Below are 25,966 nucleotides of genomic sequence, written 5' to 3'. Positions count from 1 at the left end.
CGGGACCTCAAAGCTCCACCCTCTCCTTGCCCCTCTGATACGGTGTCTCAGGATTCTGGCACGTTCATCTCTAAATGCCCCTGGGTTTTTTCTTTGCCAGAGAAGACGTGCCCAACCTGCCACATCCCCGCTGGAAATGTCTTCATGTGTAAAAACACCCAAAGGTGGTTTCAGGTCTGGCGGTAACGGACCTGCAGTTGCAGCGGGCCACCTCCCTACCACTCCCTGGGCCTGTGGGGCTCTGGGGAACATTGAGTTTCTATGGCCCCTGCAGTCGTGCAGTTCTCTCCCTTGAATCAAGCCTTGATCTTTGAAGCCCTGAGTTTTGTAGATTTAAACTGACCTGAAGGGACCGAGAAAGGACTCAGTGAGGCCGGGAGTCTCCCCGGCAGCTCTGAACACAGCAGGGAAGGGTCAGATTGCTCACCCCTCTGGCTGCCCCATGGAAGGGACTCCCACACCGCACTGAATGTTGCAAAGACTCCTGAGGTCAGAAGGGCTACAGGGTGGGCCTGGGCTGGGGGTGGGGTGACGGTATCTGCCCCGTCCCCACCGCCCAAGGGGGCATTTTAAAGTAGAGGCTCAGCTTGTGAAGGATTTGTGCCTGTATTTGGGTTTTTTTCTTTTTTTTTGCTCTAAGCCGGATATTTTGCTTTAGAGGGAGAGGTGACCACGGAACTGGAGGCTGGAGAGGCTGGACATGTACCTGCAGTGGAGTGGACACTCACCAAGAGCTAGAGGGCCTCTCTTTTGGGCAATGATCCTGCCGTCAGCCAGGTGGCCTGGCGCAACTGCTAACGGTGGTGTTTACTTTCAGGCGGGGAGGAGTCAGTCCAGCGGGTTCTCTCCTTGCAGGAGACCTGAAGTGGTAGTGGGAGAACGAGCTGCCTAGATGGCCTCCTCCAGCTGTTGGTAAGTGGAACCCACAAGCGTAGCAGTTTTATCCAGAGCCTTTTCTGTGATGTGTGTTCAGGCCCCTGGAATGGTTCCCTTGGCTTTGTGAGTTCCAGGGACCCAGATGGACACCACTTGTGCTATTGAAAGATGCTTCTCATGGCTTCGGTATTACTACCTCTTTCCACATTTCCATGGAAAACTTGTGGATGGCAATGTTAATTTAAGAAACTCTACCTGATTAGGTAGAGGGACGGAGACATAGAAAGGTGATCCCTCAAAGACAACACAGTAGGTCATGAGTGGCTGTCAAAGCACCACTGGGGCATCACTGTTCTCATCACAAGGCCTGGACCTGGGGAGGTGGGCTTCCTCTGAGCGTGTGTCTGGATAGGGGAGGGATCCAGGCGCAAAGAGTCGGCTTTCGCGGGTCCCCAGATATGACCTGGGTTCTTTCCTGGGACTTTGGCCTCGGGGTCTCCTGACTCTCCGGTGTGGGTACCTGTGTGCCCACCTGCACGGGCACTCCTTGTTCCTTGCCCCCTCTGTGGTCACCCCTGGCCAGGCCCTCTGCCTTGGGCTTGGATGTGGGAGGCTCACAGGGCCTGGTCACCAGAAGTAGAGACCGAGGGGCTGGTCACTCTGCAGGGATGCAAGACACCCCTCCAGCTCTAGGAGGAGGGGGCATGGACTTTGCGATTCAGACATCAAGAACATTCTCTATGGCTACCCCATCCGTAAGTTTTCAATGATTTGACCTGGTGTTCCTCTAATCACCCCCCAGAGAGTGACCGTGACCTTTGCAGTCTTCATGACCTCCAAAGGCCTCAAGGACCCTTCGGGACAGCACAGGTCCTGGCGGGACTTCATTGCTCTGCCTTCCAAGGTCTCAGCAAGGAGTCCAGGTGCGTGTATGCATCTGTCTGTCTGTGTTTGCTGTATGCACGGCCACTGGGGCTCGTGCTGCAGGGCACCGCACCAAGGTCACTTCTAGGGGCCAGCAAGGTGATGGAAGTTGAGGACAGGCTGGCATTTCTGGAGCGCCTGCCTTTCTGGTAGGCTCGGGAACAGGAGTAAAGAGTAGGGTGAGAAGTTTCAGGGTCCACCACGTTCCCAGCAGAGACCCCACTCTCCAGAACCGTGTCTGGAGGCGGCACAGGGTCTGGTGGCCTCTCGCCCGCGGACAGCTCCATCCAGTTGACCCAGGTACCAGCTGTCCCCATGAGCCATGCTTCTGGAGCCTCAAGGTAGCAAGCAGGTGACTTGCAGCTCCCCGGCTGGAAACCCTTTACCTGGGCATCACCCCAGCTCCTACTGATGCCTGTGGACACAGTAAGGAGGTGCAGGTGGGGAGTGGGACTTCCTGCCCCACGTGGAGCATGACTGCACCGTCCCCGTGCCCACCTGGACCAGAGTCCAGCCAGAGTCTCCTTCTTGGCTGCAGACCGTGGCCTTGGTGGGGCCTCTGCCCCAGGGCTCCCTCCTTACCCGCACGCACCAGGCTGCAGAGGGCGGGACAGCTGCTGTGGGATTCATCATCAGGAAAACCGGAGGCACGCAGAGCAGACTGTGACCCACCAGGAGATAAACGTAAGTGGGCACGGAGGTCGTGTCCGGGGGAAGTAAGGAATCCCACCTGGGAAGGCTCTTCAGGGCTGGCCCTGGCCAGCACGGACCTCGGACCGCGGGGGTAGGACACGGGATGGGTGACTGACGGGGCTGGGGGGTAGCAGACGGGCACACAGAGGGGCTGAGGCCAACCTCACCAGCTTTCCCAGACCTGGGCCTGCTGAACACGCTCAACCACACCAGCACTAGTAGTTCTAGGAAGTTCTACGGTCATGCACAGCCTAATGCACCTCACATCCTTGCTGGTCCCCTTTAAAGTGACGCGATTGTTATTTTTGCAACCGGTTCCAAGTTTCTCAGGCCGCACTCAGCATGCAGTGTAGAGAAAAGAGACGGAAGACGGGGGCTGCAGGGACGTCTTTATTGTTCCTGGGAGGGGAGCGGTATACACAGCCACACTGCAGTCACTGCGCTCGTTAAAGACATCTCAATAAATAAAACAAATAAGCAACATATACACTGAAACAGAAAGTATTTTTTTTTAAAAATGGTTAGCTGAGTGAATCATGGAGGAAGAGGAAGGGGAGAGGGGAGAATTCCAGGCTAACTTGAGACGGTCATGCAGAGGCTGGGGTGGGGGCTGGGGGTGTAGCTCGAGGTTGCTTTGCTAAGAACCTTGGTCCAGTTGAAACAGAATGTACAGGAAGGCATTTCTGGTTTATTTTTTAAAAAATATACACTAAAAAAAGGCACTTAGAGGGAAATACAAAATCAAAATCCTCGTAAATGTGTTCCTGAATTCAGCGATTTTCAGAATCAATCTCCGCCCCCTCAAAAAATAAAAATAAAAAAATAGAACCCAGGGCGGGTCTGTGAACACTCTCAACAGCGGCGAGAATGGCACCGTGGGCTACTCGGTGAGATGGACCGTGAGATCGACCGTGAGCGCCACTTCCTGGGCAGGGGCGTCTCGGGGGCGGAGGCCGCGCGGTCAGGGGAGGGGGGCTGCTGCTGGGCCCTTGTCTGGACGCCCTGCGGGAGCGCCGAGATGATGGGGCGGGGGGAGGGCTTCCGGGAGGTCGTTCGGGTTTCGGAAGTTGCAGACTCGGACATTCCCCGATGCCAGTTGCGCTCAGCCCTGCGGGAGAGTCTGGAAGACAAGGCACAAGGAGGTTGAGAGGCCACTGCAGCCCTGGTGTCCAGGGACCGCGTGGCCGTTTCAGCCCGTGGCCTCCCCCCGACGGGACGTGACAGGTGTGAGCTGCTCCAATGCCTGCCTGCACCCACCCACACGGCAGGAGCTGGACAGGCGGCCAGTGGTCAGGGCCACCAGGCACCTGCAGGCTGCTGCCCCCAGGGACCCAGGCCCTGCCCAGAGGGCCCCCTCTCTCCCCACCTTCACCCTCTGGTGCCACTCCCAGACCCCGAGGGCCGGATGCCTCCTGTGCCCACCAGAGCCTCGTCTGGCACAGTGCCCACAGGCCAGTGCCGCCCTGTGGAGGAGCCACCCCGAGCTGGGCTCTCGTGGACAAGAGCGGTCCCCACCCCTGGGAGGGGAAGGGGGTCAGGGTGAGGTGACTGTTGGGGCTTCAGGGTCACGGTGAGAGCAAAGCCGACCGTGGTGGGTGGGGAGTGAGGATGCAGAGCAACGAGGCGGCTGTGGGGTCGGGGCTGGCAAGGGGGAGATGACTGTTTAAACTCAAGCTTTTAAAAAAATGCGCTTATTTATTTACGCTGCTTGGGTCTTAGTTGCAGCGCACGGGCTCAGCGGTTGTGGTGGGTGGGCTTAGTTGCCCCGTGGCGGGGGGAATCTTAGTTCCCCAAGAAGGGACTGAACCTGAGTCCCCTGCATTGCAAGGCGGATTCCAAACCAGTGAACCACCGGGTCAGTCCCTAAACCTGTGCTTTTGAAATAACCATACATTCACAGACAGTTGCAAAAAAAATGTATAGGGAGGTGCCACATACATCTCACTGGGTTCCCCCATTCTTAGGAACTTGCACTAGTCAAGTGAGGTGTCACAACCAGAAGAGGGGCCTGGGTGTGGCTGGAGGGCTGACTCACACTTCACTCGTACCTGTGTATGTGTGTGTGTGTATGTTGTGTGGGCTGACCCTGCTGGGCAGCAGCAGCAGGGACGTGGCCCGCCCTCCCCTGGAGTCTGGGCTCCATACTGAGGCCCTGCAGCTCAGGGAGCTCTAGGACCCTTTGCTGTACCCGGACAAACCCCTGCAAGCATGAAGACCCTGCCTGCCTGAATCCCAGTGCCTGGAGACACACACACACTCCTTTTTTCCAAGTTCTGAGCACTCCAAATATGTCAGCCGTTTAAAGTGGTCCTGGGCAGAAAGTCAAAGGCTGCTCTCGCAGAGAATGTGGTTGTAATTAGATAATTAATAAGGGGGGCAGCTAGAGAAAGCTAAATGGAAGCCTTCCTCCGCGGGAGGAAGTCATTACAACAGGTTTTGATATGTGAGCCTCGCCAGCCCTCCAAGGGGAAACACGGCACCATCTGTGGAAGCCAGGATGGCAGGGCCGCCCTGAGCATTGTGGGTTTCGGGGTTCGCTCCACACGGCCGTGGGGCCCAGGGCTCAGGCGGGAGCTGGCGGCAGGTTCATTAGTCTTCCTGACTGAGGGCCCCCGGGCCTGGCCCCCTTGATGTCACCCTGACCCCGGCTGGGTCTGCTGACGTGGGCGGCGCTCTCAGTCACAAATGTGAAACAGCTGGGGCGCTGGCTGCCTCCTGCGTGGGACCGCCACCCGAAACCGTGTGCATGTCCTGTGCAGCTCGCCCAGCTCAGTCCGCCCAGACCAGGAGGGGAGCAGCGGGGGAGGCCAGGCAGCGGCTGCCCTCCTCTCCCACTCAGATCAGACCACAAGGCATCCAGAAGCAGCGGAGAGCCATACGCACGAATCTGTGTCCTAAGGGCCTGACACAGGGAGGGGCGCGCCCAAAGTTCTCCAGAAATAAAGGCAGGTGGGCTTAAGGGGGAAGCGCTCATTCTAGGGCCTTCCATTCATTCACTGATCCCCACCCACCCATCCCTCCACCCACGTTCTTCCCTTCCTTCCTCCCTCTCTCCCTCCCTTCCTTTCTTCATTTCTTCCTTCTTTCTATCCACCCATCCATCCACCCACCATCCACCCACCATCCATCCACCATTCATCCATCATCCTTCTCTCCTCCCTTCCATCCACGCTCCCTTCCATCTATCCCTCCATCCACCCACGAGCCATCATCCACCCTTCCACCCATGCATCCATCCACCATCCACCCACCATCCATCATCCATCCACCCACCATACATCCCTCCCTCCATCCATCCATCCATCCATCCACCATCCATCCATCCATCCACCATCCATCCACCATCCACCCACCATCCATCCATCCATCCACCCACCATCCATCCATCCACCCACCATCCATCCACCATCCACCCACCATCCATCCCTCCATCCATCCATCCATGCTTCCATCCATCATCCATCCATCCACCATCCATCCGTCTATCCATCCACCATCCATCCACCCACCATCCACCATCCACCATCCATTCATCCCTCCATCCATCCATCCACCATCCATCCATCCCTCCATCCATCCACCCATCCATCCACCCACCATCCACCCACCATCCACCCACCATCCATCCACCATCATCCATCATCCTTCTCTCCTCCCTTCCATCCACGCTCCCTTCCATCTATCCCCCCATCCACTCACTAGCCATCATCCACCCTTCCACCCATGCATCCATCCACCATCCACCCACCATCCATCATCCATCCATCCACCATCCATCCCTCCATCCATCCATCCATCCATCCACCATCCACCCACCATCCATCCATCCATCCACCATCCATCCACCATCCATCCACCATCCACCCACCATCCATCCATCCATCCACCATCCATCCACCATCCATCCATCCATCCATCATCCATCTACCCACCATCCATCCCTCCATCCATCCATCCATGCTTCCATCCATCATCCATCCATCCACCATCCATCCGTCTATCCATCCACCCACCATCCATCCACCATCCATCCATCCACCATCCACCATCCATCCATCCCTCCATCCATCCATCCATCATCCATCCACCCACCATCCATCCACCATCCATCCATCCACCATCCACCATCCATCCATCCCTCCCTCCATCCATCCACCATCCACCCATCCATCATCCATCTACCCACCATCCATCCCTCCATCCGTCCATCCATGCTTCCATCCATCATCCATCCATCCACCATCCATCCGTCTATCCATCCACCATCCATCCATCCACCATCCATCCATCCCTCCATCCATCCATCCACCATCCACCATCCATCATCCATCCATCCCTCCATCCACCATCCACCCATCCATCATCCATCTACCCACCATCCATCCCTCCATCCATCCATCCATGCTTCCATCCATCATCCATCCATCCACCACCCATCCGTCTATCCATCCACCATCCATCCATCCCTCCATCCATCCATCCACCATCCACCATCCACCCATCCATCATCCATCTACCCACCATCCATCCCTCCATCCATCCATCCATGCTTCCATCCATCATCCATCCATCCACCATCCATCCGTCTATCCATCCACCCACCATCCATCCACCATCCATCCATCCACCATCCATCCTTCACCCTTCCCTCCTCCCTTCCATCCACTCTCCCTTCCATCTATCCCCCCGTCCACTCTTCCATCATCCATCCTTCCACCCATCCATCCGTCCACCCGTCCATCTATCTATCCCTCTTTCCAACAGGCACCGAGCACCTTTCATGTGCCAGGAATGCTGCTAGTTGTTTAAAAAGCCCAGGCGCGGATCTGAGAAGTCCATCAAGGGAGGAGAAAAGTGCTGACAACCAACCAGAGCTCAGAGTAGACAATGGCAGCCTTTCTAGGGGAAGTGCAGCTGAGACTCTGCAACCAGAAGGAAAGGGACAGAATACCTTGTCTTTTGTTGGGGCTACCAAAAGGCTGCCAGCGGGACACTGAAGGCTAGAAGGGGAGATCAGGAGGCCAGGAGCTGCTCCCCGAAGTCTGGGGCTGTGGCTGCGGTCTGCAGCACAGAGCAGACATCCAGGGCACTGCCCCAGCTCTCACTGCCCCTTCCGTGTGGAAAATAGAGGTCCGTTCACCTCCACAGACCCCGGCCTCCACGGAAGGGGCCAGGCAGCTCTCGCTGCCCCAGCTCTGCCCCCCTCCTACTCACCCTGCCTAAAACAAGGACCCTCAGCTCCTGGGCTCCCACGGACATGGGGTGGGGCGGGGGTGCAGGGGAGACGAGCAGGAATGGGCCCAGTGGTGGAGAGGCTGACAGCTGCCACCCACCCGGGCGGGTCTCACCCAGTCTGCACAGGCCAGTCCTCCTGCCTCTGGGGCATCTGTCCAGCACTGCCCTTCAGCTGGGGCCCCCCGGCCCCTCACCGAGCTTGGACCCAGCCTCCTGACGGTCTGAACACAGCTCCCAAGAGCGGTTTGGAGGGAGAGAACCGACAACATGCACCGTCAATACAGGTAGAAAACAAATGCCGATTCACAACAGGGGACTGAGGGCCAAAGAGTGGAAACGGCCTTGCTGAGCACCACACAGACACAGACACACACACACACACACGGCCCCTGAACAGGGACCAAACCCTCAAACAAGCTCTCGGGAGAAGCCAGAGGAGTGTGTGAAGGTGAAACAGGGATACTCTGCTCTGAAAGAGAAGGAGCAACTGGAGACGAGAGAAGAGCTCCAGGGAATCACGGGAAGGATAGAAGCAAAACAGCACAACCGACCTGATGAGAAACCATCCCTAAACTGGAGACTGACCCCTGGAGTCTCCCAGCATCTGAGCCAAAAGACGAGGCCTGTGCAGAGGAGGGAGCGGACGCACCGGATCCAGAGGGGAGAGTCCCCGCGCTGAGGGAAGACCGGGGGCTTCCGATTAGAAGGAACACCCAGCTCTGGAAAGGACACCCCAAAGACAGACGACCGAGCCACAGCACACAGAAAGTTCTGGATCCTGAGACTGGAGAGAAACTCCTACAGGCCTCCAGAAGCAACAGGAAGACCCGGCCGGACTGGGGTGACGGCCCCTGTGCTCACACCACTTGCTAACTGACCATCCCAGGACGCCGGGAGGTTCGATGGAGAAGGGTGGCGTCCCTGGAGCGCTGCTCCCCGAGAATCCGCAGACCCCCAGGAAGGCGCGGAAACGTCAGGCACCGAAGTCCTCAGAAACTGCGCCTCTTTGACGCCACTTCCAGGAACATGCTAAAGAACGTCTCCCCTCCAGATGAAAAGTGGTCTGGGCTCTGCCTCCGCAGGCACAGTGACAACTGACCTAACAGTCTCCCCACTGCAAGCCAAACAGACAGACAGGATGCTGTGCTCAGCGCTCCTATAGTCCTGCGAGGGCCAGGCACCGTCTTTTCTCCAGCAAGGACCTAGGGTCTAGTGTGGCACCTGGCATACAGTAGGTGCTCAATAAATACCTGCTGAAAGAGGGACTCCAATGACGGGGTCAGACCGACAGCAGAGGAGATGGTCACCCGAGTGTGTTGTCGTTCAGTCACTCAGTCGTGTCCAAATCTGCGACCCCATGGTCCGCAGCATGCCAGGCCTCCCTGTCCATCACCAACTCCCGGAGCCTTTCCAAACTCATGTCCACTGAGTCGGTGATGCCATCCAACCATCTCACCCTCACTCGTCCCCTTCTCCTCCTGACCTCAATCTTTCCCAGCATCAGGGTCTTTTCCAGTGAGTCAGCTCTTTGCATCAGGTGGACAAAGTATTGGAGCTTCAGCTTCAGCGTCAGTCCTTCCAATGAATATTCAGGACTGATTTCCTTTAGGACTGACTGGTTGGATCTCCTCCCTGTCCAAGGGACTCTCAAGAGTCTTCCCCAGCACCACAGTTTGAAAGCCCAGGTGTATCGGTCGCCCGGATGTGACATTCTGGGATGCCTGCAGCACCCTCCCGACATAAAGCGCTGGGACTCCCGAGCATCCTAAGCATCTCTCCTCAAGACCGGCAGTGGTGGCACCATCACACGGAAGCCTGTGAGAAGTGCAGAGGGCAGGCCTCGCCCATCGAGGACTCAGCACCTGCACTCGGGCAAAATCACTGCTCTTTGGAGAGCTCCTCGAGCAGGAGGAAGTGGGTGGGGGTGCCAGCCCGTATCACCTGCATCCCTTTTCAGAGATTAGACTGCAGTTGGGATGGGCAGAGACGTGCCAGGGGCACACTGCTGCATGGAGAGCAAGAACTTGGGCATCGTGATGCTGTTGGGGGCGCGGCCCACCGTGGGCAGCCAGGCCTCGAGGTTGTGCCCAGTGCTGAAATCCTGCCTGAGAGTTCCAGACGCAGAGACCCCCGGGGCCCACCTGTGACACCCAGGGGACACAGCCATGCAGCCAACCCGTGTCCAGCTGTGGCTGCACCTCGATGATCACCCACCTGAACAGGCGGGCAGCAGGGGTGCCAGTGACAGGCCCCCAGGGGGCCTGAGGGTCACCCACTAATCTGGCCGGGTTCTCTTCTTCTCGCTGGGTAAGGCCTCTAAGAGACCGTGGGGCCCTGGGTGCAGCAGGCTCTGCACACCTCCTTGCTTGCTGCTGGCCAGACTGGGATGGGTAGTGTCAGCGGGCAGCCAGAGCAAAGCTCACCCCCAGGGCCGCGTGCCTGCCTCAAGGCCATCTCTGTGACACGTTTGTCCAGGGATGAGAGGAGATAGGGGCTCTGCTTCCATGGGAGAGAATGGGAAGCCGGGGCTCCAGGCATCGAGCTCCAAGCAGGCCTGGCTAACAGGAAAGAGGGCAGGCGGTAAACAGCACCGCCCCTCTGGGGGCGGGGCCGAGGCCCCCGGGGACTAGGGTGGGCTCACCTGGGCGATCAATAGGCCTGGGGTCCTGCCACCCTTGTTGGGTACTGGGCAGGCGAGGGTGGCTCAGAGGCGGGCGTCCTGCCTGTTCAGGCCCCCTCCTCCCTGCGACCTCTGGGCACCTCTCCTGGCTGGAAGGCCAGAGGGGCAGAAGCACAGAGAAACGGCCATGCCCAACGACAAAACAGACCTGATCCCATGACTGCTTGGGAACCCATTTCGCGAGCCTAGCAGGGCAGGAGTGGGCCGGAAGCCACTGTCTGCAGGTCCGACGCTAGTAACCGTGACTCGATTTTCAGAGAAGTTTAAGGACACATTCCTGTGAGAGGATGGTGGGCCAAGGAGGGACAAAAGCAAACCCCACTTCCTCTTCCAGCAAATGGAAATCAAAAAGCACCCGGCCTGTGAGAACGCTGCACTGTTATCAGCTTCCCCTGGACGCACCTCGATCCCACTCCCAGTCCTTCCTTCCCTCGAAGGGGCTGCAAGTGGCCCCTGAACCAGGCAGTGGCTTTAAGAGGCAGGACACCCCGGTCTCTCTCTGCAGGCCCCTGGGCGCTCTGCCAGAGGCCATGGCCATGTGAGTCTCCTTAGCCCAAAGATCAGCCAGGAGGCAGCATACAGGGTCAGAGGTAAGACCCAGAGTTTCTCTGCCAGGGGCTGACCCATGCCCTCTGGACAGGCCTGCTCAGCCCGGAATGGCTGCGTTGGGGGGATCCCCTGACCACTCCTCTAAGCTCTTAGGACTCCTGGCGGTGGGCGGGGCTTCTGTTCCTCTGCAGAGATGCTCAGGCCCTGGCCAGTGCTCAGCTCTGCTAGGGCCCGCAAAGATTCCAGGAGCTGTGTGTCCAGCTCCAGGGTGACACTCAGGACCGCCGCCCTGACCTCGGCACAGGCTGTGGGCTCCAGAGGGACCGTGTCCGTCTATGCTGGTGCCTCGGACCCCCTGGGGGCTCTCTGTCCCCTCTCGGCCTCCCAGACAAGCCCTCAGCTTGCAGGCCTCATTTGCCTGGGGCCCCTGTCCTGCTCAGGGTCTGGGGTCAGTGGGAGGGTGAAGGGGGGTGAGGACCCCTCTCTCCAAACTCCAGGACGCAGACGACCGAGTCCAGCCCATCCACCACCCGTGAGAAAGAGGATTCCCCTCTGGAATGGCCGTACTTATGATGCCTGGGCTCTTCTTGGCTCCCTGGTGGCTTGCAGGCAAGCTGTCGGCCTGGCTCCTGCAGGAGCGAGAACCTCACATCCACTTAGAACCAGGGCTAGTGCGCTCTCTCTGTCTGTCTGTCTGTCCCCCTCAGCCTCTCCCTGGGCCTGGCCTCAGTGACTCAGGCTGACTGTGTCTGGAGTGGCCTGTCTGCCAAGGGGAGATCGCCCTGAGAACAGGCTGGGGAGGGGGCGAGCTTGCCTCTGGGCGCCCCGGCAGCTCCCTCCCGCTGGCTGCTTCCCAGCGTCCAGGCCTGGAGAGGCCCGCCCTGTAGAGCCCACCCCGGCGGCCTGCGCCTCCGCAGGGCCAGCCCAGCTCCCCCGGGAGCTGCAGCAGGAAGGCCCCGGGTCCCCGCCAACCCACCCTCAGCGCTACCCCTTGCAGCCTGCCTCCAAGAGAGGCCGTCCCATTTCTTCTCCATGAGTCATGAGACGCTGCCAAGGGTCCTCCCACATTTCAGAGACAGAGAGGGAGTAAGTCGGCAGACAAGGAGGGCGCAGTCTCTTCCTGGTACACGGCCTCCCGACCTCGAACTAATTTAACCAGCAAAGCAGGATTTCTTCCGATGCCACTGCACCCAGCTTCCGGATAAAACTCCCGAGTGGAAGAGAGGGGACCAGACACCCACCCTGCAGGCGCCCCCTTTCAGCCTGGAGGTGCAGCAAGTGCCTTTAGAGGCGGCCATCCAGGGACATCATTTCAGAGATGACCAGAAGGAGGCTGGGGGTGACTTGCCCCAGGCCACCAGGCAGATGCGGAATCACCCGCAGAAATCAGGTCAGCTAAGCCCCGGGTCAGAAACCCTCCCCCGCCCACAGCCAACTTCATTCCCACGACAGCCTTCACTCGGTCCGAACCTGGGGGTACTGACTTAACAAACGTCTTTACGTGTTTGACAAATGAGTGTGCGGAAACACAAGGGTCCTGGTGACGGTGGCACCAGCTCAAGAGAACACCATCCGAGGGTTTTCTGATGCCAGGCGTTCTGCTGACACTGGTGTGTGATGGTCAGCAGCACCTGGTCCCTGCTCCAACCAGCTCACAGTTTGCTTGGGGACTGCTGCTGCTGCTGCTAAGTCGCTTTAGTCGTGTCTGACTCTGTGCGACCCCATAGACGGCAGCTGACAGACATTATTAGCACAAACTGCAGTGTGTTCTAATGAAGGTATAATAAACATAAAGGTCTCCAATTATTTCAGTGAAAATCGCTCAGTCATGTCCGACTCTGTGACTCCACGGACTGTAGCCCACCAGGCTCTTCTGTCCATGGGATTCTCCAGGCAAGAAAACTGGAGTGGGTTGCCATGCCCTCTTCCAGAGGATCTTCCTGACCCGGGGATCAAACCCAGGTCTCCTGCCTTGCAGGAAGATTCTTTACTGTTTGAGCTACCTGTGAAGCCCTCACTTTAAAAAATACAAACATATAAATATCAATGATTATACCAAAATATAAGAAATGTTAGGGGTTTCCCAGGTGGCGCTAGCGGTAAAGAACCCACCTACCAGTGCAGGAGACATAACAGACATGGGTTTGATCCCTGGGTCAGGAAGAGCCCCTGGAGGAGGGCATGGCAACCACTCCAGTATTCTTGCCTTGAGAATCCCATGGACAGAGGAGTCTGGTGGGCATCAGTCCATGGGGTCGCAAAGAGTCAGACATGACTGAAGTCACTGAACACACACACACATAAGAAATGTTATAATAGAAGTAAACCTACAAAGACTCATAATAAAACCACAGAGAAAGCAACAGTTAGGTTTCCATGGTTTGGGGAGCTGGTCACAGAGTCATGGGCTGGCGCTGGGTCTTCAGGAAGCCTAGTCTTGGGCAGGAAGGGGAGGGTCTTGTGGGCAAAGCGAGGGTATACAGACACAGACAGGTGAGCTGGAGGGAGGGGAGGGCTTGGGGTGATGGAAAGGCAGCTCCGGGGGTCAGAGGTGGGCAGGACCCCACAGGGCAGTGGGAACAGGGAGGAGAGCCCTGCAAGATGAGTCAGGCTTTCCAGAGATTGAGGTGGGGAGGCCCCAAGAAGGCCTGGTGGGGAAGGAGCCAGGCAGGGCCCCTGCTGCCGTCCAGGAGGAAGGGGCCGAGGACCCTGGGGAGACCCAGCAGCTGCAGAGAGTCAGCCAGAGGCGAGGCGGCCAGGGCTACAGCGTGGGCCCCAGGAGGGGCCGTGATCCCAAGAACTAAACGGGGGTCATGGGAGAAGGCACCTTTGTGGGGAAACAAGGCTAGGTCTGGTCTGTGAGCTGCGGGTGCTCTCAGGACTCCTTGAAGGTTAAGTTCAGCTAGCAGGATGCACGGCTCCGGCCCCTGGAGAGGGCTGGGGGCCTCAGACTTGGGAGCAAGACCCTCCCCTTGGAAGTGATGAGGGCACCTTGCTTTTCTGGGATTTGAACCCAGGCCTCTGGATCCCAAACCAGGCGTTCTTGTCCATCCCTGTGCGCCCTCTCGGGGAAAGAACCAGGGACACGGGCCTTCAGGGGGAACGTGTGGGGCTGAGCTTGAATCTTCTGTAGGAAGTCTTCTTAAGAAGACTCTTCGAGTCCCTTGGACTGCAAGGAAATCCAACTGGTCCATCCTAAAGGAGATCAGTCCTGAATATTCATTGGAAGGACTGATGCTGAAGCTGAAGCTCCAATCCTTTGGCCGCCTGATGCGATGAGCTGGCTCATTGGGAAAGACCCTGATGCTGGGAAGGATTGGGGGCAGGAGGAGAAGGGGACGACAGAGGGTGAGATGGCTGGATGGCATCACCGACTCGATGGACATGGGTTTGAGTAGGTTCCAGGAGTTGGTGACGGACAGGGAGGCCTGGCGTGCTGCGGTCCATGGGGTCGGAAAGAGTCGGACACGACTGAGCGACTGAACAAGTGTGCGCGGCTGGCCAGCAGTGCCCCCTCCTGGCGGGAGGACCGCATCGCAGCAGAGAGCTAAGGTTTTCACCGGGCCACTGGGGTCCCCAGGTGAGCAGGGCTGGCTGGGAGCGGCCTTCTGCACGTTGGAAGGGACGGGGCGTGCCAGGAGCTGGCTCTCCACACGCGATTCCGCCCTCGTTCCCACATCTTCCATGTAAACACACCGTGTGAACCGCTGGGGTCAGAGCAGAGGGGCCAGAGCTGGGAAGGAAACCAAAACCCCCGCTGTTTGAAGGGGCCGCCGCCCTGTCTCTTTCAGCAGGGCACAGCCTGGAAAACGCTGAAGAACGTTTCCCATGAATGATGAAAACGGGGGACAGAAAACTGTTTCCAGGAACACATCGGCTGTGATGACGACCTCTCCCTGACTACTGCCAGCCTTCAGTTCCCAAATGAATCTCAGAAAAGCAGGCAGTTTTTAAAATGCAAAGTGGTTTACAGAAATAACTGCACCTAAATCTATTTTACTGGGCACTCTTTCTTCCAACCACCAAGAAAAAACCCGCTACCTTTGAAATATTATGTACATAGGCATGCAAACCCAGGAAAAAACAAAAACCTTGCTAAGGGGTAGGAAGACTCCTACTGTGACCCGGTCCCCAGCCAGCCCCGTCTCGGGGACCCCTGCGTCTGGCAACTGATGTGGACAAACCAACAGGGCACAGGGGTTCCTGGCAGGAGGGCGTCCTTCTGCGCGCAGAGATACCCCAGGCTGCTGAGCAGCCGGGGGCTTGGCCAACCCACCCCTTCTGCTTCCCAAGCTCCAGCCTCAGGTGCTTTGAGCCCATTTTCTAGTCTCAAGCTTTAGCACCACCTGAATACAACTGATCTCTGCTGGGAAACATCATACTTAGAAATCGACCGGGAATTTCCCTGGTAACCCTACGGTTAAGACACCTCACTTCCACTGCAGGGGCCAGAGGCACAGGTTCAGTCCCTGGTCGAGGAACTAAGATGCTTCACGCCTCCAGACATGGCCATAAAAGAGAGTGAGAAAAACAGGGCAGACATGAACCGGCCGGGCGGCTGTGAGCGGGCAGCACTGCCCCTCCGGGTGGAGGCCAGGCCTGCGGTCCCGAGGAAACGTGTGCATGGTGCCAGCTCCTCCTGCAGAGCCCGGTCCCCTGCCCCCAGTGCTCACTGACTCGGACCGAAAGACGCCTGATGGGCCTGCAGGACCGGTGTTCGTGTGTCTCAGGGCAAATGCAGAGGGCCAGGGCAGTGCAGACGCTGAGAACGCAGGGTTCTGGACTGGCCGCTCTTCCCAGGCAGCCCCCAGCCCCCCAGCTAGAGGGTGACCCCAGGTCCGTGGCTCACACCCTGTCTTATCCATCGGCCTCCACATGCTGCTCATGACCATGGCCTCCTGCTGGCGGGGGAAGCCAACACCCTCGCTTGTACAGACACTCGAGTTCCTGGCAGCAAGGAAGTGGGGTCCTTGGGGCGTTAACAGGGAGCTCTGCTGTCAGCTGAGGAGGACTAGCCAGGGATCCCAGCCCTCCAGATGTGTGTGTGTGTGTGTATGTGTATGGTTGTGAAAGTCGCTCAGTTGTGTCCGACTCTTTGTGACTATACAGTCCATGGAATTCTCCAGGCCAGAATACTGGAGTGGGCAGCCTTTCCCTTCTCTAGGGGATCTTCCCAACCCAGGGATTGAACCCAGGTCTCCTGCATTGCAGGCGGATTCTTCACCAGCTAAGCCACAAGGGAAGCCCAAGAATCCTGGAGTGGGTAGCCTATCCCTTCTCCAGGGGATCTTCCTTACCCAGGAATTGAACGGGTGTCTCTTGCATGGTAGGCAGATTCTTTACCAGCTGAGCTATCAGACACAGTTACTCTGCTGATCTTCAGAGAACCTGGAGCTGGTGCTGCCTCTGGGAAATGTGTTAGATAATTTCTCCAAAACAAAGTCATCCATCACTCTCCTTCCAACAAAGAGCACAATTCCCAACGATTAGGTTTTGAGATTCAAACTTCTAATTTCACAATACATAATTTAAGGGCTCTTTTGTCTGCTGAACAGACAAAAAAGTCCACTGAACCTAGAAGGACTTGTGCATGTGGGCAACAGACTCTTTAAACTGAATGATTGCTGATTTACCGTGTTGTGTTAATTTCAGTTGGGCAGCGAAGTGATTCAGTGACACATCGATATCTTCAGTCTTTTTCAGATTCTTTTCCGTTATAGGTTCTTACAAGATTGAGCATAGTTCCCTGCACTATACGGTGGGTCCTTGTCAACTGTGTATTTCATGCATACATGTTAATGTATGCCCGTGTGTATCTGTTAATCCCAAACTCCTAATTTACCCCGGCCCTACTTCCCCTTTTGGTAACCGTAAGGTTGTTTTCCACGTCTATGAGTCTGCTTCTCTTTTGGAAATAAGTTCATTTGCATCATTTTTTTTTTCAGATTCCACAATAAGTGCTATCATGTGGTATCCGTCTTTGTCTGACTTACTTCCCTTAGTGTGAGACTCTTACCAGGCCACTGGTAACTGCCCGGTGCTGACTGTCATTGGGGGACTGAGCGGTCCAGTCTGGGAAGGGTGGGTTCTGGGGGACCGATGCCGGGAGGGGGGCCTTCTCGGCCTTGGCTTCCACGAGATAGTTCTGGGTCACGCCCTTGTCCCGGACAGCTCGCGGCCCCTGGGGCCAAGGATGGAGATACAGAAATATGTTCATTATTGCTCAATTTTTAAAAATTCAATTTTCCTGGACTGAAATCCCACATTTATAAATTACAGAAGACTCAAATCCTACGGAATAGACTGTGTTTTTAAAATATTTTGGAATTGGAAAAAAAGAAAACCTTGAATTATTCTCTATTTTCCTACCCAGCGTCTTTCCACAGAAAGTGACACGAATGAGAAGTGACCGCTGGGTACACATGCTTCTGCCATCAGACCGCAGCAGTACAGCCCGTCCTAGTTCGCGTGGTGACCCCAGGGCCCCCTCTTTTTTAACGGCTTCGTGGAACGGCTGGCTCTTCGGAACCTCTTCCTAAGCTGAGGGCTGTTGCAGTGAAGCATTTGAAAATAAATGAAACCCCTCCCTGGATGCCCTGACGGGGAGGCGCTGACCTCTGCCTGAGGGTGTGACAGGGGACGTCCTGCAAGGCCGGGGCCTCAGGTCTGTGAGCCTGCAGCCTGGTCCTGTCTCTCTCACCTATAGAACGGGCTGGTTCTATCTGTCCAGGTGAGTGCACACCTGCTATATGATAGATGCCCACTTTGTGTCTGCAGGGAACGCTAATGAACGAGCCGGCTGGCATTCCAGGGACGGAACCCCATTTCAGGTCACACGCACTGGCTCCCCCAGATTTGGGGTGACCGTACGACACGGGCTGAGCAACTCGAGTGGCCTGATTTGATGGTACAAATACAAATAGACGTTCCTCTGAAATGCAACCGCCTACAACGAGGCTCTATTGTGCCCAGAGCACGTGTGGAGCTCTGCTCTAGACTCGGCAGGTGGAGTGGGCAGGGGCAGGGGGCAGGGCCGGCGGGCTTCCAGGCCTTTGGTACTTGGATCATATGCACATTTGTGTGTACACACATGCCACCATAGTCCACCTACCTATGTATATATGCACTGGATACACACACGCACACCACATATACAAACATCACATACAAATGTGTACACATACCACCACACTCCTCTTGAGAGGGCTCACCTCTGTCCCCAGTTCGCTGCTGACCTAACGGTTTGGGGGTTGAGATCATGCACTCATGTTGCTCCTAACGGCCCACCGCACAGATGTTGGCAGGAATTCAGGGCCATCTTCAATTAGACCCAGCCACTGCCCTGGGCGTGATGCCTCAGGGTGCCTCCACGGCTCCTCCGCCGAGTCCAGGAGCCCTGGGGATGGCCAGGCGTGGACAGCAGATGGAGAAGGGGCGTCTCTGTACCCTGGAGTCTGCCCAAGGAGGAAACGGGATGCCCTCCTCTAAAAAGTACCTTTCTGATCACTCATGCTGACATTTCCCATCTCTCCTTTCTGGTCAAGTCAGCCTGACAGTCACTCATGGAAATCACAGATGTCCACATGCCACACAGACCTGTGTATTCCCCAAATATTCCTCTGTAGTCGTTCATTGATTCCAATAGTATTCCTGAGCTTGCAAGCCAGAAAAGACTACTTTTATCAGAAAGACAGCAGTGCCAAGACCCAGAGATAGGGATGAGACTGCAGAGTTAGGGTCAAAGCAGAGTAGCTGAATCTCTGAAAGTGTGATCTCACATTTCTGAACAAACCAAAGGCTACAGCTCCTTAAAGGGAATCACCCTTCCATAGTCATCCCATTTTTAACGTGTTTATTTACCATTTGGAGTCCAGCTTAATATCCTACAGTAATTTATTTTGCCAAGACAGACCCATGAATAAGGAAATCAGTGTGGCTGTCAGTGTTTATAAAGGAATTCAGCTTCTACTTTGAGTCTTAGACCCAGCAATCCACCTTCCCCTCTAGACGCTCTTTAATCAAGCTTTGTCAATAAATAGATGCGGTGCAGATGTTCTGTGCAGTTTTAAAGATTTCAGGTTGAATCCACTTTAAAATAAAACACTACCCAGCCATCACATACAGAAGAGGGAAGTTAACAGACTGAAGAAAGCTTTTACAAAACCCCAAATGGAGGCAGGATTCTGAAAATCAGTGAACACACCTTGAACCAGAAATAATTTGAATAATGCTTAGGGAAAACACAGAAAGACCGAAACACTTTCAACATCTAACAGGAGTTACTTCAAGGAAATGTGGGGTCTCACCTTCAGGAAACAAAGAAAGGAAGCCACGGTTACACTCTGAAAAAGTTTTAAGATTTGTTAAGAACTTGAGTGAAAAGTGCCCTTAGAAATGGAGCTGCCTTCCCAAATGAATCTGAAATGAGTTCATTTAGACAGTTTTCCCAAGCACACACCCACTTCACAAAGTGCAGTGAACACGTCTAAGGCTTCAGGACACAAGAGAGACGGACCCCTGCATTGTCAGACTGTCTTCCCTCCCGTCACTGGGCGGGTCCGGTCGGGGCGAGGGTGGTGAGGCTGCAGCCACAGACACGTCCTGCCTTTCCGGGGGCGACACCGGGTCCTCAGTCTGTTCTTCCTGCTCCTCCAGGCCGGCGGGGGCTCGACTCCACACGGCCACTCAGGACCCAGGCTGGGAGAGTCTCCGCTGTCTGGTAGCTGCCCCGTGGGGGCACACAGCTCCCCAGCCACTCGGGATGGTGGCGGACCGACCCTAAGCTGTCCACACTGACTCCCGGACATGCTGCTCCCACTTCCGCCAGGAGCTCCCCGGCTGGTGCCAGTCACCTGGCCTGGCCTGACCGCAGGGTCCGAGGAGTGGAGCGGGGAGAGCCAAGCTTTGGGGGTGCCACTGAGTCCGCCCCAAGAGCCAAGGCAAGCTTTTAAACAAAGGCTTGTCCAAAACACAAACAGCAATTTGTAGACAGTCACTTGGGAGACCACCTGATCACCTGATTACACTGTGTGTGTCAGTCACTTAGTTGTGTCCAACTCTTTGTGACCTCGCAGACTGTAGCCCACCAGGCTCCTCTGTCCATGGGATTCTGCAGGCAAGAATCCCAGAGTGGCTTGCCATTTCCTTCTCCAGGGGATCTTCCTGATCCAGGGATCGAACCCAGGTCTCCTGCATTGCAGACAGATTCTTTACCATCTGAGCTACAGGGAAGTCCCGATTATATTACTTTCGCTAAATGTGGGCCTCAGAGTCCTGAAGGTTCACAAGTGGCAGAATCATGCCCAAATCATGCCTATGAGGGCAAAGGTGCAGAGAGCCAGATACTGGATGAATGTGTGAAAGAATGTAACTTTTAGAAAATAGTCATTGAGGTCAGCCAAGCTGGAATAAAGATTGCGGGGGGGGAAAAATGTAAACAACCTCCAATATGCAAATGATACCACCCTCATGGCAGAAAGCAAAGAGGAAGTAAAGAGCCTCTTGGTGAAGGTGAAAGAGGAGAGTGAAAAAACTGACTTAAAACTCAACGTTCAAAAAACTAAGATTGTTGCATCTGGTCCCATCATTTCATGGCAAATAGATGGGGAAAAAATGGAAACAGTGACAGACTTTATCTTCTTGGGCTCCAAAATCACTGCAGATGGTGACTGAAGCCATGAGATTAAAAGATGCTTGCTTCTTAGAAGAAAAGCTATGATAAACCTAGACAGTGTATTAAAAGACAGAGATATTGCCGACAAAGGTCCATATAGTCAAAGCTATGGTTTTTCGCCTGGAGAATACCCAGGGACTGAGGAGCTGCAGTCCGCAGGGTCGCAAGAGTCGGACACGACTGAGTGACTCAGCATAGCACGCGGTTCTTCTAGTAGTCATGTACGGATGTGAGAGTTGGGCCATAAAAAAGGCTGAGCACCAAAGAATTGATGCTTTCAAACTGTGGTGTTGGAGAAGACTCTTGCGAGTCCCTTGGACTGCGAGGAGACCAAATCAGTCAGTCCTAAAGGAGATCAATCTTGAATATTCATTGGAAGGACTGATGCTGAAGCTGAAGCTCCAAAATTTGGGCCACCTGATGGGAAGAGTCAACTCATTGGAAAAGACCCTGATGCTGGGAAAGACTGAAGGCAAAGAGAAAAGGGGCAACAGAAGATGAGATGGTTGCATGGCATCACCTACTCAATGGACAAGTTTGAGCAAATTCATGGAGATAGTGAAGGACAGGGAAGCCTGGCAAGCTTCAGTCCTTGGGGTTGCAAAGAGTCAGACACGACTGAGCAACTGAACAACAACCACCACCACAACAAAGATCAGCCATAAAGGCAAAACACCAAGGTAAACACAAGGAAGTCAATGAACCCCACCTTAGCGGGGCCTCTCTCACTGGCTCACACCCTGTTTAACGGAGATGATGTGGTGGCTGGAAGGGAGGTGAGGAGGGTTAGCACTGGGCCCCCAGGTGCCGCCCCCACTTACCTCTCCCCCCTCCAAGAGACGGGCCACCTGGCGCTCAGGATGGGCACAGTGCGCTGCTGTGACAGTCCCCCCGTTACTTCAGGAGGCTCGTCATGGCGGAGGGAGCAGCACGTCCCTGCTTGATGCCCCAGGGTTTTGTGAAGGCTCCTTGCTGAGCTCGGAGGACGGCTCCACGGGACACTGCTAACTCATTTATTGCGAATCCAGTATCCTGCGGCTCTGGAGCCTCCCCCCTCCTTCCTGGTTGTTGCCCTGGTCACTTCACTCCCATCACGACCAGGAGGTGTAGCGGGGAGGCTCACTGGGGATGTCCTTCATGGTGAAGCTTCTCTGTGTTGGAGACAGAGCTCCCACTGACCCAACATTGGAACTCTCCTGCCAGCTCGCCCCATTCAGCTCAGGGGCACCTCCCAGAGCCATACACAAAACGGCAGCCTGGGTGCCACACACACACCCAACATTCCCCTGGCTCCAGAAAACAACCTAAAAGTTAGCTCTCTCACATTCTGAGTGAGGTGAAGTCGGGATTGGATGATGGATTACCACGTACACTGTGCTCATCTTCTGAGACCCAGGAACCCTATGGCATATTCTGGGAAGGAACTTGGGTTCTCTCTCACGCCTTGGAGTGGGGACTAGAGAAGATGAATGAAAGCTTTCAGTGAGCCAAACGGATGTGGAAAGAAACCAGTTCCTCCCCCCCGTATAGTTTAGCTTGAGTTTCAAGAATTTTAATAGTTGAGTTGAAGACAGAATTAACACTAAGTAAAGCTGTGACCTTGGATATTTACAGGGCTTCAGAAGCTAATGTCATTTCACTAGCAGCTGGGGACTCAGATCCCAGAAGAGGGTCTAGGCAGGTGGGAAGCATGGGGGCTGTTCTGTTGGTCTTTAGAATAAAATTCAGCACACAGTGGCTGTCTTAGTGGGGATTATGAAAAGGCAAAAAAATAGGACACTGAAAGATGAACTCCCCAGGACAGTAGGTGCCCAATGTGCTAATGGAGATCAGTGGAGAAATAACTCCAGAAAGAATGATGGGATGGAGCCAAAGCAAAAACGATACCAAGCTGTGGATGTGACTGGTGATAGAAGCAAAGTCTGATGCTATAAAGAGCAATATTGCATAGGAGCCTGGAATGTTAGGTCCATGAATCAAGGCAAATTGGAAGTGGTCAAACAGGAGATGGCAAGAGTGAACGTCGACATTCTAGGAATCAGTGAACTAAGATGGACTGGAATGGGTGAATTTAACTCAGATGACCATTATATCTACTACTGTGGGCAAGAATCCCTTAGAAGAAATGGAGTAGCCATTATGGTCAACAAAAGAGTCCGAGATGCAGTACTTGGATGCAATCTCAAAAATGACAGAATGATCTCTGTTTTTTTCCAAGGCAAACCATTCAGTATCACAGTAATCCAAGTCTATGCCCCAACCAGTAACACTGAAGAAGCTGAAGTTCAATGGTTCTATGAAGACCTACAAGACCTTCTAGAACTAACACCCAAAAAAGATGACCTTTTCATTATAGGGGACTGGAATGCAAAAGTAGGAAGTCAGGAAACACCTGGCGTAACAGGTAAATTTGGCCTTGGGGTACAGAATGAAGCAGGGCAAAGGCTAATAGAGTTTTGCCAAGAGAACGCACTGGTCATAGCAAACACCCTATTCCAACAACACAAGAGAAGACTCTACATGTGGACATCACCAGATGGTCAACACCGAAATCAGATTGATTATATTCTTTGCAGCCAAAGATGGAGAAGCTCTATACAGTCAGCAAAAACAAGACCGGGAGCAGACTGTGGCTCGGATCATGAACTGCTTATTGCTAAATTCAGACTTAAATTGAAGAAAGTAGGGAAAACCACTAGACCATTCAGGTATGACCTAAATCAAATCCCTTATGACTATACAGTAGAAGTGACAAATAGATTTAAGGGACTAGATCTGATAGACAGAGTGCCTGATGAACTATGGACGGAGGTTTGTGACATTGTACAGGAGACAGGGATCAAGACCATCCCCATGGAAAAGAAATGCAAAAAAGCAAAATGGCTGTCTGAGGAGGCCATACAGATAGCTGGGAAGAGAAGAGAAGTGAAAAGCAAAGAAGAAAAGGAAAGATATTCCCATCTGAATGCAGAGTTCCAAAGAACAGCAAGGAGAGATAAGAAAGCCTTTCTCAGCGATCAATGCAAAGAAATAGAGGAAAACAAGAGATTGGGAAAGACTAGAGATCTCTTCAAGAAAATTAGAGATACCAAAGGAGCATTTCATGCAAAGATAGGCTCGATAAAGGACAGAAATGGTATGGACCTAAGAGAAGAAGAAGATATTAAGAAGAGGTGGCAAGACTACACAGAAGAACTGTACAAAAAAGATCTTCATGAACCAGAAAATCACAATGGTGTGATCACTCACCTAGAGCCAGACATCCTGGAATGTGAAATCAAGTGGGCCTTAGAAAGCATCACTATGAACAAAGCTAGTGAAAGTGATGGAATTCCAGTTGAGCTATTTCAAATCCTGAAACATGATGCTGTGAAAGTGCTGCACTCGATATGCCAGCAAATTTGGAAAACTCAGCAGTGGCCACAGGACTGGAAAAGGTCAGTTTTCGTTCCAATCCCAAAGAAAGGCAATACCAAAGAATGCTCAAACTACCACACAATTGCACTCATCTCACATGCTAGTAAAGTAATGCTCAAAATTCTCCAAGTCAGGCTTCAGCAATACATGAACCGTGAACTTCCAGATGTTCAAGCTGGTTTTAGAAAAGGCAGAGGAACCAGAGATCAAATTGCCAATATCCACTGGATCATCGAAAAAGCAAGAGAGTTCCAGAAAAACATCTATTTCTGCTTTATTGACTATGCCAAAGCCTTTGACTGTGTGGATCACAATAAACTGTGGAAAATTCTGAAAGAGATGGGAATACCAGACCATTTGACCTGTCTCTTGAGAAACCTGTATGCAGGTCAGGAAGCAAGAGTTAGAACTGGACATGGAACAACAGACTGGTTCCAAATAGGAAAAGGAGTACATCAAGGCTGTATATTGTCTCCCTGCTTATTTAACTTATATGCAGAGTACATCATGAGAAACGCTGGGCTGGAAGAAGCACAAGCTGGAATCAAGATTGCCGGGAGAAATAACAATAACCTGAGATATGCAGATGACACCACCCTTATGGCAGAAAGTGAAGAACTAAAGAGCCTCTTGATGAAAGTGAAAGAGGAGAGTGAAAAAGTTGGCTTAAAGCTCCACGTTCAGAAAACTAAGATCATGGCATCTGGTCCCATCACTTCATGGGAAATAGATGGGCAAACAGTGGAAACAGTGTCAGACTTTATTTGGGGGGGCTCCAAAATCACTGCTGATGGTGATTGCAGCCATGAAATGAAAAGACGCTTACTCCTTGGAAGGAAGGTTATGGCCAACCTAGATAGCATATTTAAAAGCAGAGACATTACTTTGCCAACAAAAGTCCATCTAGTCAAGGCTATGGTTTTTCCAGTGGTCATGTATGGATGTGAGAGTTGGATGGTGAAGAAAGCTGAGCCCCACAGAATTGATGCTTTTGAACTGTGGTGTTGGAGAAGACTCTTGAGTGTCCCTTGGACTGCAAGATCCAATCAATCCATCCTAAAGGAGATCAATCCTGGGTGTTCATTGGAAGGACCGACGTTGAAGCTGAAACTCCAATACTTTGGCCACCTCATGCGAAGAGCTGACTCATTGGAAACGACCCTAATGCTGAGTAGGATTGGGGGCAGGAGGAGAAGGGGACGACAGAGGATGAGATGGTTGGATGGCATCACTGACTCGATGGACATGGGTTTGGGTAGACTCCGGGAGTTGGTGATGGACAGAGAGGTCTGGCGTGCTACAATTCATGGGGTCGCAAAGAGTCAGACACAACTGAGGGACTGAACTGAACTGAACTGAACAAAAGCTAATGGTTTTCCCAATAAGACGTCCAATCAAGGTCTGTCTAGTCAAAGCTATGGTCTTTCCAGTAGTTATGTACTGATGTGAGAGTTGGACCATAAAAAAAGCTGGGCGCCAAAGAATTGATGCTTTTGAACTGCGGTGTTGGAGAAGACTCTTGAGAGTCTCTTGGACTGCAAGGAGATTCAACCGGTCCATCCTAAAGGAAATCAGTCCTGAATATTCATTGGAAGGACTGATGCTGAAGCTGAAGCTCCAATACTTTGTCCCCCTGATGCAAAGAGCTGACTCACTGGAAAAGACCCTGATGCTGGGAAAGATTGAGGGCAGGAGGAGAAGGGGATGACAGAGGATGAGATGGTTGGATGGCATCACCAACTCGATGGACATGAGTTTCAGCAAGTTCCGGGAGATGGTGATGGACAGGGAAGCCTGGCGTGCTCCAGTCCATGGGGTCACAAAGAGTCGGACACAACTGAGCGATTGAACTGAACTTAAGTTCAGACAGTAAAGATCACAAACATACTTAGAAAATGTAGAATCACCTGGTTTCCTCA

General features: G+C 53.9%; 1 protein-coding gene across 1 annotated transcript in view; it reads right to left on the bottom strand.

Moving 5' to 3' along the window:
• Nucleotides 1–2,870: 2,870 nt before the first annotated feature.
• TWIST2 (twist family bHLH transcription factor 2) overlaps nucleotides 2,871–25,966 on the bottom strand; it is a 56,182-nt gene continuing 33,086 nt past the window's right edge. The window contains exon 2 of the mRNA XM_081492242.1: nucleotides 2,871–3,613. The gene's annotated coding sequence lies outside the window, so the exon portion shown is untranslated. The remainder of the gene's footprint in view (nucleotides 3,614–25,966) is intronic.

Source organism: Giraffa tippelskirchi, chromosome 5, assembly GCF_054371585.1.
Source record: "Giraffa tippelskirchi isolate mGirTip1 chromosome 5, T2T-mGirTip1v1.2.pri, whole genome shotgun sequence".
NCBI lineage: Eukaryota > Metazoa > Chordata > Mammalia > Artiodactyla > Giraffidae > Giraffa > Giraffa tippelskirchi.
This window is presented reverse-complemented; position numbering and strand designations above follow the sequence as displayed.